This window comes from Lissotriton helveticus, chromosome 7 (genome assembly GCF_964261635.1).
Source record: "Lissotriton helveticus chromosome 7, aLisHel1.1, whole genome shotgun sequence".
NCBI classification, from domain to species: Eukaryota; Metazoa; Chordata; class Amphibia; order Caudata; family Salamandridae; genus Lissotriton; species Lissotriton helveticus.
The window spans coordinates 99,189,520-99,207,990 of record NC_136068.1 but is presented as its reverse complement, the minus strand read 5'-3'; the positions used below and the strand labels follow the sequence as shown (position 1 = coordinate 99,207,990).

At 42.1% G+C, this 18,471-nt stretch overlaps 1 protein-coding gene across 1 annotated transcript in view; it reads left to right on the top strand.

The window, feature by feature from the left end:
* Positions 1-220: 220 nt before the first annotated feature.
* Positions 221-18,471, top strand: part of RBBP8NL (RBBP8 N-terminal like) — a 168,874-nt gene continuing 150,623 nt past the window's right edge. Inside the window, exon 1 of the mRNA XM_078650424.1 lies at positions 221-332. The gene's annotated coding sequence lies outside the window, so the exon portion shown is untranslated. The remainder of the gene's footprint in view (positions 333-18,471) is intronic.

Sequence of the window (18,471 nt, the reverse complement as noted above, 5' to 3'; positions counted from 1 at the left end):
GTACAGAGGAACTAGGGCCTGGCGCCAAGCATGGGCCTCTCCCCGTGATAGAGCCATACCTGTTCCACCGCTCCGAGCAGCCTGGTGCAACCGGTTCGACAACTTGCAATATGGTTCACCTTGTTTCTGCTTCTGGGCTGGAGGAACAGAAACTGGAATGGCCGGTTCGGCGAAGAAAAAGAGAAAAAAAATATTCAGATATTGCTCACTGCTTGTACAAGTTCACTCGCCGCTCACTCACCCTATTCCCAAGTGCGCGTTGAGGGCTTCTTCCAGCCGCCCAGCGTTAACCTTGAAGACTGGACATCAACAGGAGAAGGCAGACTTCATAGGTGAGTACCACCAATGTGTTTATTAATCCAGAGATAATGCCCAGATAATCTGAGTGTGGACAACTGTGCTAGCACAGTCACCGCAGCATGCAGCATGCAGCAAGCGCGAGCATGCTCGCCCAGTGAACCTCCTGCACACCAGGGCATTCTCATAAATGTTCTACAAGGCTATATTGAATATGAGATCTCAAATAAAATCCCAGTGTACTGTAGGGTCTTGGTTAAATTGTGTTGTGGTGATAAAGTTGAGATTTGGTTTTTGTGGTTAAGCTCAAATCTGTTCCATTGGTTGCTTAGTAATGCTCTAGTGATTTCATTCAGTTTGCCCTGTGATCATATTGAGCTGTGGTCCAGTGGTTAAATTAAGGTGTGGTTCAGTGGTTATGTTAGATTGTGAACTAGTGATTAAGTTTAGATGTGGTCCAAAAGTTAGTTTGAGCTGTGTTGAAGTGTTTAAATGTAGTTGTACTCTGAATTATAGCATGTCCTTTATTGGGAAGATTGATTAGTGGTCTAGTGTTTAAAGTGAGTTCTTTTCTAAGGGTTAAGTTGAGATGTAGCCTAGAGGTTAAGTTGAGTTGTGACCCATGCTGAGGCTGAGTTATGATCTAGTAGTTAAGCAGAGGTGCTTTGAGATAGTTTCTAGTGGTGAAGTTGAGGTGTGATCTTGAGATGATGGTGACCCGATTGACATGAAGTCTATGAGTGAGGTTGTTGACCATGCAACTTAGAGATATTAAACTTGTCAACGCACCTCTGCTTTACCACTCAATATTGGGTTGTTGTACTCTTAGAGGATCGCACTGGTGCATTGTCGGACAGAAGAATTTTGAGGGCAGGTGTTAGGGTTTTGTGGCTATTAAGCGGCTACTGTTGGGTGTTGTACACCCTCAGGGTTGCCTGTGGTGAAACAAAGTAAGTTCTATCAAGCAAAATTATTAAAGAAACTTCAGTAGTATACCTACAGGTTACAGATCCATCCGTAATCACAAAGACCAGGAGGAGTTAGCACAACCCTGCGGCTGCAACACCTTCCACCCAAAAGTATCTGCAGGGTACGGAGACCATTCACTCTCAGCACAATTTGTATCATGATATCATTGTTCACTTGCACATCAAATTGTGGTATAACACATCCCTCCTGACAGTCACATCTATATTAGAGGAACTACACTACCAATAAACTAAATACTACGCACTTTCTTCCTTCACAGCGAATCGCATCTTAAATAACAAGCATTGGCAAAACCACTGAGTCTGATTTGCATTTTGAGTCCGATTTGCATTTTGAGTCCTGACTAATTCATTAAAAAAGCATGTCACAGTTAGCAAAAATAAATAAGGATTGCTTTTTTATTTATAATGCATTTGTGAGATAAAGGATTCAATGTGCGATGATTGAGTATGCATTTAAGATGTAAAATAGTTTCTCATGCATTGCAAGAAATGTCCTCCTTAGAAGGAGGAATGATACACCAAGTTCTGTCAATCAAGACCCAAAATCTACCCAAAGATAGAAACCTATATAAATGGATTATCCACACACAAATTAACACAACTACTGCACACATCAAGTCCATAGAGCAATAGGGTTCATGACAAAATGTTGTGAATCTGCAGTAAACCATACAGGGCACTGCTAAAACACACACTATATCGCTCACCTTGTCGAGTGTTTCATTTGTGAAAGATATAGGTGCAAGGATTGAAGGATTTTTGTGTGGGTGTGACACAAGTACGGTTGAATGGAGGGGTTCCAAATTACCAAGACCACCTCGGCTTGATTTCACCTCATATCTATTTCCTCCATCATCCTACGCATTTAGGTCCGATGTACATTTGTGTTTTCCACATTATATTTCTTTGGAGAAATGCGTTGATCATAGGAGCCTTTACCTCTATCTCACTCTATCTGGTTCCTTTTCATCCCTGATTTATCCTCTTTCCCGTCTTCCTTTTGCCTTCCCATTCGCTCTCTTGCTCCGAGTCGAACTCTGATGATCAAGGATATATCCTGTCCCAACAAATTGAGTGCCAGTGCCCACCACCAGCAACCACAGGCAGAAAGTAAGCACTGTCTTGTCACACATAGCAGCCTTTTATTGACCCTAGTAGCCAACTTTTCATTGGGACCCATCCCAGGTTCACACTTTGATATCTCCAAGATGGCTGCATGGCTGGCATTCCTCTTGCCCTTCTCAAAACTTCCTTGTAGGGGGTTCGACTCGCGCCTGAATAAGATCTTCTACCCACCAATGCAATGAAATTATCTCCAGGAGTAAGTTTGTTATATAAATTATCTTTATAACACTTGCAGGTTACAGAGAGGTTAATATACATACACCCTGCAGAATATAGCTCCCCAGATGAATGTATGATGATACAACGCGTACCATCACAACGTGGTACGTTACATCACGGTCTTGACAAAGCAAGTCATTACATCGAATTGCGTTGGAGGGCGCTGGACTTAGGAATAGTGTGAATTACTATTCCAACTCCAGTCTACATACAGTAGGGAAGGTGTTGGAATAGTAATTCACACTATTACTTAGTCTAGAGCGCCCTCCAGTGCAAGTCGATGTAACAACTTGTGTTATCAAAACCACGATGAAACCATACCTCGTTGTAATGGGTGCATGGTAAAGGATGTTTCCCCCCCAAACTGCCCCTCCCCAGAAGGTATAGACACAGATCTTGCCAGTCTGTCTATGCCCCAGCAGATATGGGCACTGTTCAATCCAGAATGTCCATCAACCTGCATTTATGGACATAGTTCACCTCTATTGCTAGAACAACACACCTTGATACCTGCGGACCAGTTTTACTAATATTATGAGGCAAATAAAACTTCTTTATCCTACATCAACCGTCTTCTCTTGCCTCCAAGCTGAAGATCTCTGGAGGCCTCTGTAACACCTGCAGCACATCTGCTGGCTGCCTGTTGGAGCATCCCTCTGGCCAGGCAGGCTTTGGAACTCCCTTTCACAGACTCTTAGACTTGCATCAACACTTTTAGGTATTATAAAAAGCATGAAGACATTTAGCTTGCTCAATTGTGTTCCCAGATCTATTGTTTTTGTTTTGTTGTTATTTTTTATTCAGCTGTGATTAGATTATTGTAATTGTTGTTCAATACTTCCTTGGTATAGTACCAGAATATAGGTGCCAGAATATTGTCTGTACGTAAATATTGTGTCCTAAATAAAGATTACCAAAAATATCGCCCTATTTGAGTTAATAACAGAAAATCTACACCTAGTGGAACAATGTTTTTGTTATGTATTGCTCTCATAGAAAGCCACTACAGTTTATTTCAGTTTACAAATGGCATAACTCACTGCTATGACGTAGAAACAGTTGATGACAAAACTAGTTACCCACTGTTGCTCTGTCATTAAGGCCTATCAGTACCGGCTGACAGGGTCTCTGAGAGCCTGTCGGCGAAGCGCTGCATGTCTGCTTTGACTGAAAGCAAAAAGCACAACTGCAGGAGTGGGAAGGAAGGTAGAAAGTTGGTGGATGTAGTCAATGGATAGCAAGTACTTTTATTTTTTATTTTTTATCTTTGGGACAGGGGCACATAACAGAGCCCATGTTATGTATGGCTCCTCCATTATTCAATAAAAACCCAAATCACATCAGTAACCTCGACCTGCCATCACCAACTTAGGAAAATTAAGAAAATCAGCAGGTTGCTCACGTGAGAAGCACAAATACAGGCTGTTCTTGCCATGGTGATCTCCCATTTAGACTATGCCAATTCACTTTATTTGGCATACCACTGTAGCTCATTAAGAGACTACAGTTGGTTCAAAATCAGGCAGCTAGGCTGGTCTTTCAACAGCCCAGGTGGGAACATGTCTCCCCCTTATGAGGAAGTTGCATTGGCTACCCATTCTACAACGCTCTGCTTTCAAAGTGGGCTGCTTGATTTTTAAGTCCCTCAATGGCCCAAGCCCCAAATTCATGTCCAATCTCATTCAAAGGCACGTACCCGTGCGCAACTTGCGGTCGTCTCACATGAACTTGCTAACCATACCCACCTATAAGTGGAAGCGACAAGGGGGTTGTGGATTTGCAGTGTTGGCTCCTGGCTTCTGGAGCTCCCTGCCTCCCGCTCCTACATAGCAACTGAAGGCAGGAGCAGACGGTTGTGGGACCAGACATAACATACAATTCTAGATAGATAAAAAGTGAATTACTAAATGTAAATTGATTCTTGTATAGCGCACTACTCACCCGCAAGGGTCTCAAGGCGCTTGTACGAATACCGCTGTGGAACCCATCCTGGCTTTCCCTGTGAGGTGTCCACTCCTGGGTACCCCCAAGGGGGAGGCCAGGCATCCTTAGCGTTGTGGGGGCCGTTGTGGAGATTAAGCAAGCTATTGCCCAGAGTTGCAGAGTGGGACTCAGTGATTGGAATAGGCACCGAGGCGAGAATTATCAGGTCTGTGGAATTTTTGAGCCCAAGACCCGCCGAGGCGGGGAATTGAACCCTGGTCCCGGGCTAGACCTCTGCATCAGGGTCTGCTGCTCTAACCATTGAGCCACCCTTCTCCACTCATTGAGCCACACTTCTCCACTGGGGTGTTTTTCACCTCAAAGTTCTGAGTGACATCATAGAAGACTCAAGCTCTTGTTGTCTATTTGATGTCACTCAGAAACCCTCGATGAAAAACATCCCCGTAGTTCATAGTTCCCCATCAATAATTCTATATGTAAATAATATTTAGGACACAATATTTATGTCAGGCTATACTTCTGTTGACTATATTCTGAAGTATTACAACTCCTCTGCTATGGCAATGTTCATTCTATATAAGATGGAAAGAGTGCCATGTTGCATGTTGCCATAAGATGGTGGATAAGGGAAATTTGGGGGTAGCCAAGCAGGGTGCTGATGAGGTGGGAGAAAAGAGGTCTTGAATGTTTGCAGCAGCGTGTCTTTTTGTAGAGTGTGGGCCACTTTCAGCTTCAACGGATGGCTATCAACACCTCCATGTGCAATTGCAAATCTCTGTTCTGTATTCCCACATTCTGCCATGCCTTACGAATGTGTTGATCCACTGTGAGGTGTGATGGTAGTCATAGCTGAGGCATATCAGCTCTACTTCCCAAAGTAAGACTTCTTTAAAATGCACTGCAAGCAGTGCTCAACCTGTGGCTGTGGTTTCCGATGGGGATGATTACCCCAATCTGCCCCCCCGGGGGAGCAGAAAGACCACTAGACACCAGAGACATGAACAAAATATAGATGGGGTGGTGATCATACACCAGGCCACCAATAAATATGCTGGCAGTCTTTCGGAGTGACCCCCCGCCCCCCGGAGGGCAGATCGGGGTGATTACCCCAATATACCCCCCACTTAATGAAAAATAAAAAAAACATATGGATGGGGACTGTCCATCATGGGCATCGCCATTCCACCATCCCCAACAAGATATGCAGGCAGTCTCCCTGCCGCCTGTGGTTGCAGATGGGGGGGATTTCCCCCAATCTGCCCCCAATGGGGGAATGTAGCCAGCATTAGGAATAAGATCCAGAGCCCAGATTGGTTCTCCTTTGTTAAGCAGTTTCAGATCATGTGTTTTTTATGGAGTCATGTACCGCTGACTGTCCCCCATATTAATGGTTATACCTTAAATTTACCCCAGCAATACCTTTTGTGGCAGGTAGAGCAAAGCCTTGTTAATTATGATCCACTTTGAGCTCAGGGAAGATTTGAAGCAACAAACAAAAAAATTGATTCCCTCTACTACCAAGTCATTGGCTTTAACATTTCTAGAAGCGTGCATTTATATATTTTTAATTATTATAACAATATCTTTACCTGAGAGAAAGGAGTTGTGGTTGGCAGTATTGCAACATATTTGAAAGCAGTTTGCTCCACAAAAGGTGCTGATAATAATTTGATATGGGAAGGGGGGCTTTATCACTCACCTTTGCCCCTGCATACCTAGAGAAGTATGTGGATATGTGGACCATACTGATTAAGACATTTCTCATTTTGGCCATGAAGGATATGGTGAAAAAATAAATAAGGTACTCCTTCATTTTGACCTGGTTTCTGCCAATGAGGCCTGTGTAGCACGAGCCCCTTTTGAGGACACTTTTATGAGCAGAGACTGCAGATAGACAGTCAACTTTATTTTAGCCAACAGTGCACTGAGGTTCTCAATTTTAAGAGACATCTAAATGGCCTAAGTGATCACAATGGCCAGAGTTTCAAAATGATCTGCTCAAATAATGAGTTGAAGGCTAACAGAGCAGAATGCAAACATGAGTTAGAAGTGGCCTCTTGAGATGGTGTCAGTGTTAAATGGACTAGAAATATTCTTGAAGTCTCTCTTTCAAATCTTGTGCAAGAAAACTTCTCCTAAGTGAATATCTGTCTTGATGACGGTGCAAAGGATCAGGACATCAAGAATGCTTTTTAGGGATCACTAGATATGTCAAGGAGACTTTGATCGGCAATACCCTGCAGACTAGAAGGACTCATAAAGGTTGTTTGACCACATGTGTACAAAAGCCTTAAAATCACTGAAGATGGCATTTGGCAATAAACAGATCACCCAGAGCAAATAATGACGTAGCCGAATGCAGGCGGGCCTACAAGACTGCATTGACCAGTAGAAGCAGGAAGTAAAAAATGATTCAGGGGCAGCATTAATTATTGCCAGCAGGCGAAAGGACAGCTGTGCTTTTTGGCAAATTATTAATAACCCTTACTTTAGAGAGCTTTCTGCTCACACAATTGAAGTTGCGATATCATAAGAAGATTGAGTGTTAGAAATGGGGGGCCCGATTCACAAAAGTAATCTGAGACAAAATCCTACCTTTACGACTTTCGGTATTCACAAAAGGCATTTAGGAGTAGTAAAGTTAGGAATCCTAACTTTACTACTTGTGCACTTTACTAGGACGTATTAGTAAATCAAATATGGCAATCAAAGATAAACAAATCACCAATACACTTTACACGAGGAGCACTTGCACTTTAGCACTGGTCAGCAGTGGTAAAGTGTCCAGAGATCTAAAACCGGCAAAAACAAAGTCAGAAAAATACAGGAGGTTCTTGGTCTACTTCTTTGATAGCTCCAAATCTCAAGAAGAGAGATAGGGTAGGTCCAAATTGCTATTAGCCAATCACCCTTCTGGATGCATTTTTTAAGGTGACTGGGAGAATAATACTGTGTAGACTGGAGAATTGGGCAGAGGAAAATAAAGTTTTGCCAGTGACTCAGTACTACTTCAGAAAGGGGGGGGGGGCCTAAAGCAGTCTCTCAGTTTAAATGTACTTAGCAAGGGAAGGCGCTGTCTATTTGGCACTTATGGAGCTTTCCAGCACTTTTGACTGTATACATTTATACAAATTATGGAGTATGATGATTAAGATGGGTGTCAACATTAACTTAGTGAATTTTATGAGGAACATCCACTTAAATACCAAGGTGAGAATCAGGTTTGAAATAAATGAAAAATGTACAGTAGCCTAATATCAGACACAGGGTACAGCAGGGTTGCGTCTTGGCTCCATTTCTACTTAAAATGTACATTAACAGTAGGGTTTTGGAAGAAAAAAGTTATGACGTTTCCCAGATTGGGCATAGACCCTTACCAATATTATTATATGCAGATGATGCAATACTTATGGCGTACCACAAAAGGTCGGCAATCCTTGATCGACCATTTTGTCGAATATATGGCCCATTTAAATTTGAGAATTAATTTGTCTAAAACATTCATTATGAAATGAGGTTAAAAAGTTGACAAATCAAACCAATTCAAGGTGGGATATACTAACTTTGCACTAATTTCCATTTTATCCCTCTTGGACGGTTGTTTGACTCTCGGGGCTCTTGGGAGCATCTGGTTATATCCAGAACCTTGCAGATGAATACATCCACTGCTGCGCTTAACTGATGTGCGGCCAGACGGGGGACGAGGCCACTCAAAGAGCTCTCTGGTTCAATATAAGGCTTGTGTTTGGGGTTTTCCCAATATAGAGAAATGACAGCTTGCAGAAAATGCAAGAATGGTTCTTATTAGCAGATCTTATTGAGATGTGACCCATATCAATGGAGAACCATGTGAAGAAGGCACAATAGCAATTAGAGGAAAGATAGAACATAATATGTCGATCTCCAAATGGGATATTTAGATCTTTTGAAGAAATGGTACAATAACCAGCTCTTAAAATGGGATGTGTTGCAATTTCTAAAAAATGAAACACTCACAGTTCCCACTCTTATTTGCTGCCAAAAATTCATAAGATCTTAGATAACCCTCCTGGGACGACCAATCGCCTTGTACAAGAAAAGTCTCCTTGAAAACACCTCTATTCATGTCAATTATTTTATTTTCCCTTTTGTTTGCAATGTAAACTCATGTGTAAGGGACACTAATGATTTTATAATAAAGATACAAAATCTCCGATGGGAACAAACTTGCACAATGGTGTGTCTTGCTGGACAAAGTCTCTACATGAGCATACACCACAAGGCTGGGCTCAAAGCATGTATATATTTCTTATGAGCGTGGGGATAAACTATTTGGAACATACACACATGTTACTGAGAATGATAGAGGTTTGCTTTTCTGAGACTGTTTTATGTTTGAAAATGATTTCTTTATACAAATACAAGGCACTGCTATGGGTACCTCCTTTGCCCCCAGCTATGCCAATTTGATTATAGTCTGATGGGAGGAGCAGGTGACAACTTGGCACAGTGGACATACACAATAAGTATTTGGCTAAGATACATCAATTATGTGTTTTTTTATCTGAGGTGGTAATGAGGATAGTCTAAAATTGTTTAGTAAGGCTTTAATAAGAATAACTTGAATCTCCAGTTTACAATAAATTACAGCCAAGATATGGTAGATTTTTGGGACTGCTAACTTATAGTGAGAGATGGAACCCTGGTAACTTTTCTGGAAAGACAGTGTTGGGAATTCGATTTTACATGCGACAAGTAGCCATCCGCCGAACTTCAGGTGGAGTATTCCTTTTGTGTATATCTACATGCCAAGCGTAATTGTAGCTTTGAGAAGAGTTATCATAAAGGGAAGGATAAGGTGACTGGAAAATGAAAATCAAGGGGTTACCCTAAGAAAACCGTAGCATTTGCAGGCAATCGTGCAGACAGGATCAATAGAGAGGAAGCATTATTTAAGCCCACCCCAAAATGACTCTGATTGAGGAAAAACCTGTATGTTTCATTACCAGATACACACAGGAATCTTGGAGGTTAAAAAGTATCTTGAAGAATAGGTGGGGCATTTTGGTACAGGACACTATTTTAAAGAACAAGATACAGACAGTTCCCTCTGAAGGTATCAGAAAAATGCATCCTTAAGAGACCTCTTGGTCCATAGCCATCTGTCCCCCAAACAAGCTAACTGGCTGAAACAGGTAAGGGCTGTCAATTGATGTGGCCAGTGCAAGGCTTGCAACCATAGTGTCATTGTACAATTCTATCATGTGTAAAGAAAAAATGGCGAATACCTAAATATATCATTTGTAAAACTGATTCATGGTATATGTTAATACATGCCTGTGTGGGAAGTGGTACATTGGCTCAACTACTTTTCTGGCTAAAAACAGGTATTAGAAGACTGTAGAGCCATCATAAATAATGATTGGAGCTATAGCACTGTAAAACACTTCAGTGCGAGCCATGAAGGGGATTGAACAAAAGCTACACGCTTCGGGATTGAAACAGTACCCAAACAACCCAGGGGGTGGCGTGTGGGGGGGTTGGACAGAGAAGTATCACTGCTCAGATTGGAATCCAGGGTTATCCTGGAATCAGAATGTATTACTCGAACAGGGATGAATGCAGACAAGTTCTCTGCATATCTGTAAATTAATTGAAAGATGAGACTTTCAGCACACATTTTAGATTGAGATTTGTTTTTTAGATCTTTTTTTTTTGCTGGGTGTAGAGTTTGTGTAGACTTAAGTTATGCATGCTGATACTTTTTGAAGGATGCTTTTGACGAGGATGAAGCGTATATCCAATGAGAGCATATAAATATGAAACAAAAAGGATGACATATGTACTTGATGTGTGGAAGATAACATGGCAATTGCAAGTGGCTACTGTAGCCTTCGGCTATCTGAGTTTCCCAATTCAAGATGAAGAAGTAGAGCCATTCCTGTCATATAGATTTCTGTTGGAAGTGATATTTTCAAGTAATGGATGTGTCATTACTCATTTGTACCTTATTTTTTATTGCGTTCTTCACATCCTAGCTCGTATTTATGTCCCTGATTTCTTCTTCAAGTAGTTGGAACTTCTACTAGATCGACTTTTGGATACTTTTGCTTTTCCCTTCATCTTGCCTGGTGTCAGGAAGAGTTTGGTGCCTAGTTAATAACTTTTTGTCCTTTTCTTGCTTTTTCCTCCATTGGAAAGTCTTAACACCTTCGGTGCTCATGAAGAACTGAGCTCGTCATGAGCCACGGCGCTCCGGTGCTCATGACGCGCTCAGCTCGTCATGGCCCGTGGAACGCTCGCATGCGGGGAGAATTCCCCTGCTGTGCTGAGGGTTCCATGGGAGCCAATGCACCTGTGACGAGCTCAGCTCATCATGAGCACCGGAGCGCCGTAGCTCATGACGAGCTGAGCTCGTCATGAGCATGCGGGCGCTGTGCGCGCCCCCTCCTCCCCAGCACAGCGGGGGAATAACCCCTGCAGCGATGGGGTTAAGGTAACATTTAGACCCTTTCACATGTACTGTTGAGTGCAGCGAGATGAAGAGACGAGTCACCCTTTCTTTGAGTAATCAGGAAGGGGACTCAACAAACCTCCCCAGCGTCTAAACCTTGACAGCAGGCAGCAGCCAGACCGGCTTTGTAGAATATCCACATGGGATACATTTATGTAGAAAAATGTAAATGAGAATTATTTAAATAGTGGTTATCCTAAAAATGTGGCACTGTCCCAGTTTACATGTTTTATGCTTGCAAATGCCAAAGCAGTACTATCCTCGAAATGACAAACGCCCACCCTTAAAGTTGGGGAACCGGGTTTAAGTCTCAGCAAGGACACTCAACATCCTGTGATTCTGGGCAAATCTCTTAACCTCCCCATGCCTAACCAAAAGGAACATGTCTGTCTGTGACACAACTGGTGCTCATTTAAAGCGCTCTGATACCTTCGGGTGGAGTTCTCTTTATAAAACAAAAAAAAAAAGAGGAATAGAATGTTAACAGTCCTGCAATTTTTACCTACAAATCATTGATTTCTAGTGTGTTAGTCTAATTAGTTCAATGGAAGCAAAATAAAACTACAAAGCACAGAATGCATTAAGCTACCACACAAAAGTCCAGGACTGGAAACAGTGTTCATAATGACTTTATGGGGTGTATTCATCTATTTATAGAAGAACTTCGCCTAAATGCGTATTCAAGAAATCAAACTATGAAAATAGAAGAATGTATGTCATACATATGTTGTGTCATATTCATAGAGAGTTTATGGCCCGATTATGTTCGCTCAACGAGCTGAACAGTCATTGAACCAAAAATTCAACATGGGTGTACTTACGCGCCCACCTAGTGAACATATGTATCAATCAATCTTCAGGTATATTTTAACAAAATGTCCCATCTTGAAGTTGAACGGTTGATTTCTATGCAAGCTCTGTCTAACTTACTTTGTGTAATGTCTTATTTCTCTCTCGCCGGTTTTCTATATTTTGTAATTGGTTACAGAATGTTCCATTCGATCTGATTGGGCCGAATGTCTCATGTTACTTACCGACTGCATGGAACACACTGCAATACTTAGAAGCACAATTTCTGTTATGCTGGCATAAATCTTGCTTGATTACGGTAATTTCTTGCTACATTTGTTACATGAAATTCCTGCAATTATGCCATTAAGCCATATCACATAATTAGACGCTATTCACTGCAAAGATTTAGTGCGAGCGCACAGGAGGAGCACACACTACTAGAACGCGTGTGACTGCGATTTGTTGCACTGCTTGTGATTTTTGCATTTATTCTTTAGCACAAAATGCACTCTCACATGCAAGAATAAAGTGCCCAATGCCAGTTTTGCATTCGCATAATTACACATAATTTCACATAATATCCCCTAAATTTGGAATAATTGCACAAAAACAAATTAGGCAAATTGCCCACACCCATAATATTTAGTAATCTGGGGATTATCATGATTAATCTGGCTGAAGTGAGAGAGAGGACTCCGTCGAAGCCATCAGGTTTAGCAGCCTCTCCTGTGTTACTGGCCCAGATCTCTGTACTGGGGTGAATGTATGACATTGTTCTGCATTCTGTCCATCAACTGTTGTTTTTGCATTTGTCACCCCGAGTGGGATGGGTATGCTCAGACGTGAGTCTTGTGCTCTCCACACCACTGGAGTCAAGCTATCCTGGCTGAAGACGGCTGATAGCCAGAAACCGGTCCTAGGATGCTTGATTCCGGTCCAGGAAAGGCATGGCTTGGCAGTTCGGTCTGGACTGTTCCCATGAGGCACAGGGTCAAGACTGATTTGCATATGGCCATGTCTGAACTGGGGTGGCTTGGTGAGCAAAATAACGATGGATTAAACCCAGATCTGTGACTGGGGGTGAATGTTTAGGCATTGTGCAACTTTCCGTCCATCATCTTGTGTGTTTTGCTACTGTGGACATTTAGCCTGTGACTGGCCAGCAGTAGCAATAAAGGATTATCCAAAGTAGATACAGGTTGTATTTTCTTCTATAGAGTGTGGTAAATGCATTTGTGGGTTGAGTGTTATCCACATGCATCCTCCTCCAAAGGCTGAACATGCCTTGTTTAAATGACATCAAAAAGAATGTATCTCTCTAGCCCTGGGAGGCGACTGATTGAATTGGATCAGGAGAGTTTTTGTGTGTTTAACTCTCAGCAAGTTGCTCATTACCAGCTGCAGACCTGCACAATATCAACATAGGAGCTTTATTGGTTATAATCTGTGCCACTGCAATTATGCGGACTGGATGACTAAATAATGTGGCATGGCTGGCTAAATTATGTGGGATGGCAAAGACAAATTATGTGGCAAGAAAAGGCAACGTTTATAGCATCTTCTGTAATAAAAAACAATTATGTGACATGTTCTGTAGCAATACTATCCAGCTCTTGGATGAATTCAAGATACTTTGATACAAAAGGGATCCCCAAACCACAGAAAGTAAAAAAACATTATGGTAAAGTAGAGATATGGTACTGTAGGAACAGGAAACCCTCCTGGGAAGGGGATTGCATAAAAATAAAAGAAACAAACTTCATAAATATAATGAAAAATGTAGTAAAGATCTGTTTGTAAAGGGTGCGTTAATGAGATTCCTAATTGCGATGGTGCTGCCTGTGCATCACTTATTTGATGCACCGGCGGCACAGTGTGTTTGCCCATATTTACAAGACCATGTGAAATCACCCAGCTTGACTTTTCATGGCCTTGTAAATATGGCGCCCTTTAACGCACTACTCTGCATGAAAGGGGTTTTTCCATGGGGTTGCTGTGGACGTTCCAACGCAACGTGCATGGAAGCTGACACATTCTCACATTTGCAAAGTTTTGCAAAGCTGTGAATGCTTCAAAATGATATGCCTCCCCAGGGGAGGAGTAGGAGTCGTACAACAAGGAGAAATACTTTTATACTCCCTGTTTTTTCCTCTTTCTACAAGCGCTGCATTCTACAGCATGTATAGAAAGAGGAAAATGCCACCACTTAATGTTTTTTTATTGCGGGAAGGTGTCCCTTCCTGCAGAAAAACAATCATCCCTGCAACACAGGCACCCTTGCAACATGACTCACGGTTGCCTCGCTAGAGCATGGCGGCCAATTGTGCGCCAATGCAGGGGAAAGCACACGGATGCATCATATTGTTGTTATTACGACTCATCCCTGCTGTGCCCTTAAAACCGGTACAAAAGGGGGTGGTGATGGACGGAGCATCTGAACCAATCAAACACTCACACCCAGTCAAAAGATCTGGTTTTAATCCATCACCGTTCTTTAGCCCACTTTGCCACCCCAGTTCAGACATGGCTATATGCAAATCAGTCTGACCCTGTGCTTCATGGGAACAGTCCAGCCCGAACTGCCAAGCCATGCCTTCCCTGGACCGGAAACAAGCTTCCGAGGCCCGGTTTCTGGCATTTCAGCCGTCTTCAGCCCGGCTTGCTTGAATCTAGTGGCAAAGTGAGTGTTTGATTGGTTCAGATGCTCCGTCCATCACCACCCCCTTTTGTACCGTGCCTTTAAAACCAGCAGCTGGGCACAGCAAAATGGGCTTGCAGGGCCTCGCTGCATCCTTTTTTTGTAAATGAGGCCCGTAGTCTTTTAAGAAATATCCCAATGTGTTTAGTGCCGCTGCTTATGAGACCCTTTCTCTACATAGTGCTGAGAAACTCCATGTGAGTTTATTTTAACATAACAATGTAATTTTAGGAGTATGAGTATCCATTGATGAGCACAGAACCCAGTATTATCTTAAGTACGAAGGCAGACGTGACGTCAGGACGGAGGATGATCAGGGTTTACAGTAATAAGCAGTCTCAGAGGTATCTCTAGGGAAGGACAAAAGATGGGGTGCCACGTATCCACCCCTTCTTCTGAAAATGTCATTAAACATGAGTCACAGCTTCCTCAAGGCTTAGGCCACACCAGACAGAAGAGTGCCATAAAATTTACAACATCACTGCCAGTGATTAATTTGTAAGAAAATGAAAAAGAAAATTATATATATATATATATATATATGTATGAAAAAAAGAAGGAGAGAACTCTGGGTAGGTCTCAGTTTAGGTGGAAAGCAGCTCCTGTTAGAGGCACTCTCAACACCAGCGACACTCTAGATCTGCTCACCTCAAATGTCTGTTTTTCTATCAAAGTTTTTAAGCATAGGATTAGCACAGTGCTATCCATGCCGAGATAGAAAATGACAAAGTCTTTTCCCATTTAAACAGCAAAGTCATTAAGCATAGGACTAGTACAGTGCAGTCCTTGCCGAGCTGTAAAATAACAAAAGACATTTATCACTCCAGGCACAATATTACAGCTTTGAATTGGTAAAATACCAACTCAAGCCAACCTGAAATTAGTAAAAGCAACCCCTGACACAGTGTTTCGCTCTAATTAGAGCTCTTCAGAGAGGTATAGCTTTGTCCAGACACAAGAGAGCACCCACTATTAAGTCAAAACAAAACCCTTTCAGGCATAGAGTGACGCATAAATTATGCAAAAAAGAAGGAGAGAACTCTGGGTAGGTCTCAGTTTAGGTGGAAAGCAGCTCCTGTTAGAGCACTCTCAACACCAGCGACACTCTAGATCTGCTCACCTCAAATGTCTGTTTTTCTATCAAAGTTTTTAAGCATAGGATTAGCACAGTGCTATCCATGCCGAGATAGAAAATGACAAAGTCTTTTGCCATTTAAACAGCAAAGTCTTTAAGCATAGGACTAGTACAGTGCAGTCCTTGCCGAGCTGTAAAATAACAAAAGCCATTTATCACTCCAGGCACAATATTACAGCTTTGAATTGGTAAAATACCAACTCAAGCCAACCTGAAATGACTAAAAGCAACCCCTGACACAATGTTTCACTCTAATTAGAGCTCTTCAGAGAGGTATAGCTTTGTCCAGACACAAGGGACCACCCAGTATTAAGTCAAAACAAAATCATTTCAGGCATAGAGTGACGCATAAATTATGCAAAAAAGAAGGCGAGAACTCTGGGTAGGTCTCAGTGTAGGTGGAAAGCAGCTCCTGTTAGAGCACTCTCAACACCAGCGACACTCTAGATCTGCTCACCTCAAATATCTGTTTTTCTATCAAAGTTTTTAAGCATAGGATTAGCACAGTGCTATCCATGCCGAGATAGAAGACTTTGCTGCTTAAATGGCAAAAGACTTTGTCATTTTCTATCTCGGCATGGATAGCACTGTGCTAATCCTATGCTTAAAAACTTTGATAGAAAAACAGACATTTGAGGTGAGCAGATCTAGAGTGTCGCTGGTGTTGAGAGTGCTCTAACAGGAACTGCTTTCAACCTAAACTGAGACCTACCCAGAGTTCTCTCCTTCTTTTTTGCATAATTTATGCGTCACTCTATGCCTGAAAGGGTTTTGTTTTGATTTATATATATATATATATATATATATATATATATATATATATATATATATATATATATATATATATATATATATATATATATATGTATATATATATCCGCCGTTCGAGAAATGAATCGCCTCAGCTGGGCTTCCACCAATGGAAGTGAGATGGAACATTTGTAAAGCGGCAGGTGTCAGTCTTTGGTAATTGGCATATGATTAAGGCACACATACCGAAACGCGTCATGCCTCCTGTGTTGCAATAAAGCTGGTCTCCTTGGTCTCCTGCTGTGTCCCTCTGGTTCTTTCCTTGGCGGGGAGGAATCTTCGTGTGGATATACATACATAATATATATATATATATATATATTCCAGTTGCCACTCAGTAGTTATAGTTAGGACCATGTCTCCATAGGAAATACAATTTTTGGAAACTTTCCAAAAAATGTCACATCTATTTCAGCCTCTTTCTGCAAAGTTTGAGGTGATCCGTCAAGCAGCATCTGAGAAAAAGTGGGGGTCCCAATACACGTTTCCCCAATGCCATTTACCATGGGAAAATTGAACAGTGATACCGCATGCGCCCCCAACACCCTGAGCCATTTGCAGGTCATAGGGGAGTTGAAAAGTCTGATCAAAGATCTTACAGCAAGGTCAGGTCTCCTAGTTCTACTAAAGACAGCAACTGAACCACTCAGCCTCATCTCCCCCCTCTCCCCTTTCTAGGTGCTTCTTACTTTTTGTTTCCTGATTCATACAACTCTATTTCTTCATTTATTAAAGCAGCAGCAAAAAGTATTTTGGCAAGATATGCTGTACATAGTTGCAGTTACATGGTACATAGGCAATAATCAGTTAGGATAGGGACATATAGAAGAGGTAAAGGACATTGGTGAGGCGTGGATGTTTAACGCAGTCGTGACAATCCAAAGTATACCTATTTACAGTGCGTGTTTATTGTTTGACACCAAGAGAAATAATCACATACTAATACTAATAACCTCATAACTTTTTTTCCTAGTTAGAGTACGAGTTGGACTGGGAAAGAAAAGAAGCTTGGGCCCCAAAATAAAAGTAGTCCCCATTAGTGATCAGATAGCTAAAAAAAGTGGCCCACGTTTGCAAACCAGGGCAGTTTTCAACTTGTACAAACACTCTACATGGGTGTTTTGCAAGGTATGCCTAGGTTTGAGCTGGCTGCAAGTACTGTTTGTGGTAACAACAGGGAAATCAACAGTAAAAACTCCCCCACCAGACCATCAAACAAACCCAAAGACAGCCAAACAAAATGTCCCACACAGTGACTTGTCAGGCAACTCTTCTGACACTGTCAAATTACCCTTTATGGCAGTCCAACCCCAGTGAGAGTGCAGTTAATTCTACTTTTGCATTAGGGACAAACATCATAATTAGGCATTGGCATTTACAATAATATATGTTCATTAACTCTGGGAGAGACTACATTTCCTCCCAGCCTGAAAACAGGCCACAAATCAGTTCAGAGAGGCCCTCTCTTGGCCAAAGCCCCATTGACTGTTCAGCTTGATTCACAGACACCTCTGTTTTGTGACTCTGTCTTGAGTACAGTTGAACACATGTCTCTGGCCAGCCTTTCTTTGTGTCATCAGAAGCTCAAGGTGATCCGCTTCGGAATGTGCCAAATCCCTAATTTGGTCTCCTCCTCAGAACCCCACCCAGAGATGATTCAGTCTGTGTTGTGTGCGTTACCAGCGACTAACACAACAAAACATGAACCATCACTTTTTAAAAGACTCTCAGCACGAAAGGGGCATCCAGCACTTAAAATCTGTCGAGGATCACACCTTGCACAGGTCTGAATATTTGTCGGAGTGACTGCTTCGCCAGTAGAATTTGTGCAGAGAGGGATATCTCATCAGGAAGTGAATTAAAGATGGCATGGGCTGGCACTGTTGCCCCTGGCTTACCCTTTGACCCCTGGTACTACCCCTGCAATCCCTGATCTCAACCGTCATCACAAAGGCACCATCTTTAA